This window comes from Sorghum bicolor, chromosome 7, assembly GCF_000003195.3.
Source record: "Sorghum bicolor cultivar BTx623 chromosome 7, Sorghum_bicolor_NCBIv3, whole genome shotgun sequence".
NCBI lineage: Eukaryota > Viridiplantae > Streptophyta > Magnoliopsida > Poales > Poaceae > Sorghum > Sorghum bicolor.
Window position 1 is genome coordinate 20,827,169 of NC_012876.2, and position 4,563 is coordinate 20,831,731.

The window sequence follows — 4,563 nt, forward strand, 5'->3', positions numbered from 1 at the left end:
AACTGTCAAACTTGATTCTCCCAAACTCTATAGCCGATTGCAGTTGCTGTCTGAAAACTTTGCACTCATTGGTGTCGTGCGAAGTTGCGTTGTGCCATTTGCAGTATTTCATCCTCTTTAACTCCTCAGCCGATGGGATCACGTGATTAGGAGACAGCTTGATCTGACCTTCCTGAAGTAGAAAGTCAAATATCCTATCAGCCTTAGCGGTGTCAAATGCGAACTTCTCTGGTTCCTTCTGCCCGAAAGGGCAAGACATTGTCTTCTTATTCTTTACCCACTCTGCTAAGCCGATGACTGGTTCCTCATCAGAATCTGAGCTTGTTGCTTCATCAACGAAAGATACCTTTTTGTTCCATGCTCTCTTGGGCTCAAAAGGCTTGATATCTTGATCAGAAATTCTCTGCACCAAATGACTTAAGCTTTCAAACTCCTGAGAAGCATACTTGTCCCTGATGTGGGGCAACAAACCCTGGAAAGCCAAATCGGCTAGCTGCTGATTGTCCAGAACCAAGCTATAGCATTTGTTCTTGACTTCCCGTATCCTCTGCACGAAACCTTCAACCGATTCATCACTGCGTTGCCTTAACTTGACCAAATCGGTGATCTTTTTCTCATGGACCCCAGAAAAGAAGTATTTGTGGAATTGTTTCTCTAAATCGGCCCAAGTAATCACTGAGTTGGGAGGCAACGATATAAACCAAGTGAAAACCGATCCAGATAATGATGACGAGAATAAGCCGACCCTCAACTCGTCCCTATTACCAGCTTCTCCGCATTGAATAATGAACCTGTTGACGTGCTCTATGGTCGACGTGTCATCCTGCCCAGAAAACTTGGTAAAGCCCGGTACCTTGTACCGATGTGGAAGCGGGATCAAATCATATGCGAGAGGATACGGTGTCCGATAAGAGTAAGTATTGACTTTGGGTTTTATCCCGAATTGGTCTCTCATTACTTCAGCAATCTTATCGGCCCAATAAGCATCGGCATCTTGCCGATGAGGTGGTTGCGGATCCGGCACCTGCTGGTAAGCTTCCACGTGTCCGTGTGGCGCACAATCTGCATGAAACATTGGATTGATCATCCGGCCTCCAATCTGTGGACCACCAAGCTGTTGCCCGCCAATTTGCTGTCCGCTGATCTGCTGCCCAAGATTCATTGGCTGGATGGGGATCCCCTGATTCTGGAACCCGGGATAGATCTGTCCTTGTTGGAACCTCATAGCCTGACGATTCGGTTGGGGCGTTTGCGGAAAGACTTGCTGCCCAAGCCATCCACTATTAGTATTCATCGGCATAGGCCCTGCCAATGACTGTTAATTGGGCATCATCATTGAATTGACATACCCTGATTGAGCCATAGACCTCTGTTGCATCAGCATTGAGTCTGCCGATGCGTTAGGTATCTGGAACATTGGAGCTTGAGAATTCCTAGTGTAAGGTCTCGCAGTAGTAGTTGTAGTATACTGGGGACTCTGGTTCATCGGCATATTGGGAGGTGCCGATGCCATAGGAGTCTTGCCTCTCATATCAGTCGTCTGCGATGTACCCGGCGTTAGCTCTGGAGGCATATCATAACCCCACCAGTTAGGAGGAAGAGTCAATCCTGACATTGCCGACGCCAACAGATCTGTAGCGAGTTTAACCTGCCCATCTGAAGTTGACGGATTAGTTGTCATCGGCGTAGATTGTGCATTCGTGACTCCCAACGTACTTGGAGGAACGGTAGTTTGTGAACCTGCAGCGGCCGTAGCAGCCGATGGAGCTGTGACCACCGGTGACTTCGGTTGGTGATAAGTGGGCCCACATAATCCGGTGGCAACTGTCCTTCCTTGAAAGTTCTTGCCACGGCATTGAAAACCGCATTAGACAACACCCCAGCTTGGTTGATCAAAGCACGGTTGATAGCGCTGTCTACCATCTCTTGAAGCTTGCCAGGATTGGCTTCGAAAGTAACCTGCCGCGGTGTCGGCAGTGCATCCTTCTGGATCACTTCGCCACTCCTGTTTATGCTGAAGGACCTCAGGCATTGCTGCTTGTAATCCTCCATGGCTTTAGCAGTAGCTTGCTTCTGCTCATCCTTGAGGTTGGCTTCCGTCACGGGAAAGACGTTCTCTTGATCAAACTCAGAAGTCGACATGTCGATCTTGATCTTGAATCTGTCCCACTGGGCATGCCAAAAGATGTGTTGGTGCAAAAGGTGATCTGCAAACACAAAGGGCTAATACCCGATTCAAACGTTAAGGCGTGCCAGCCGATTTGACCTTACTATCGGCAAGGGTGGTAACTTGAACACTTTGGTCCCGACAACAGCGATGCGCCCGGATGTCACGGCCAAGAGGTATTCACGCGGAACTTGAGAACACGCCGTGCTTAAGTCGACGAATTCCTAAGAACTCGTAATGAAAAGGAAAAAGTATGACTAAGTCGTCGAAAAAGTAGATGCTGGAATATGAGTAAAAACGTGTGTTTGATTGATTGATAGATGTCCTCATTACAAAGCCCTAGGGTCTACATTTATACCCTACTCAAAGAGGTACAACCAGACACGACTAGAATTCGAATTCCAAACTTAAACAGAATCCGTGTACAAAACGATCTAAATAACTAAGGAAAAGGTAAAACTGTCCTCACGGGACAAACCAGAACATCCCCACCAGCCAATCGGCAGCTTCCAGACTCTCCCTTCGTAGCATCGGCAGACCTCCTTGTCGTAGCCATCGGCATAGACACATCATCACCTACGGACTTAGTCACGCTCAACAGCCCCTCCATCGGCAACCATCCTCCATCGGCAACTCACCCTGCAGATCAAGCAACACCATCTCATCTTGCCGATCCACACTTTACCGATCATGGACACGTGCCCAAAAACGGTGTCAACAATGGCTGAAGAGGATATTCCAAAGACCATATTTAGATGTCCTGGTCATGTTGGGTTGTTTGAATGGATAGTCCTGACCTTTGGCTTAAAAATGCTGGTGCTACTTATCAGAGGGCTATGAAATTTATCTTTCATGAATTCATCGGCAAGCTGGTAGAAATTTACATTGATGATGTGGTGGTTAAGTCTGGGGATTTCACAAAGCATCTTGCCGATCTGCGAAAGGTGTTGGAGTGCACAAGGACACATGGTTTAAAGATGAATCCTAACAAGTGTGCATTTGGTGTATCGGCAGGGCAATTTCTTGGTTTCATGGTACATCAGAGAGGAATTGAAATTAGCAGGAGATCTATTGATGCCATCAACAAGATAGTTGCTCCTACCAATAAAACTGAACTCTAGTCTTTGATCGGCAAGGTAAATTTTATTAGGCAGTTTATATCTAATTTGTCTGGTAAAATTTGTGCTTTTAGTCCTTTACTTAAATTGAAAGCCGATCAAGAGTTTGTATGGGGAAAAGAGCAACAATCAGCCTTGGATGAAATCAAGAATTATTTAACGAATCTTCCAGTTTTGATTCCACCTCAGCAAGGAAAGCCTTTCAGATTATATTTGTCTACCGATGGGATGGTCATCGGTTCGGCTTTGATTCAAGAATTTGAAGGGAAGGAACGTGTGATTTATTATTTAAGTAGAAGACTGATTGATGCTGAGACTAGGTATTCGGCAATAGAAAAATTCTGTTTATGCCTATATTTTTCATGCATTAAGTTGAGGCACTATTTGTTATCAGCCAAATGCATTGTTATATGCAAAGATGATGTAGTCCGATACATGCTATCTATGCCGATTATGAGTGGTAGAATCGGTAAATGGATTTTGGCGTTGTCGGAGTTTGATCTACGTTTGCTGACACCGTTTTTGGACACGTATCTTTTGACACGTACCTGGGGATTAGTAAAGTATAGATCGGCAGATGAAGCAACGGTAACTAGTCTGCAGGAAAGTTGCCGATGAAGGTGGTTGCCGATGAGGAGACAATTGAATCTGATTAAGTCCAGAGGTGGTGACATGTTCGTGCCGATGATCAGTGTTAGTGTTTGCCGATAGCCACAACAGGAGGTCTGCCAGTGACTCTGAAGGAAAGTGTGGAGATTGCCGATTGATCTGTGTCGGTGCCCTGGTCGGTTACAAGGGGATAGTTTTATGTTTTCCTTAGTTATTAGAATTCATTTTGTGTACGGGTCCGTTAATTTGGAATTCGAGTCCTAGTCGTGTCTGGTTGTAGCTCTTCAGACAGGGTATGAATATAGACCATAGGGCAATGTAATGAGACAATCTATCAATCAATCAAACACAAGTTTTTACTCATATTCCAGCATCTACTTTTTCGACAACTTCGTCATATTTTCTTTTTATTACGAGTTCTTAGGAATTTGTCGACTTAAGCTCAGCGTGTTCTCAAGTTCCGCGTGATCACCTCTTGGCCATGACATCCGGACACATCACTGTTGTCAGGACCAAAGTGGTCGAGTTACCACCTTTTTCAATTGTAAGGTCAAATCGGCTGGCACGCCTTAACGTTTAAATCGGGTATTAGCCCTTTGTGTTTGCAGATCAGTTTTGCACCAACATATCTTTTGGCATGCCTAGTGGGACAGATTCAAGATCAAGATC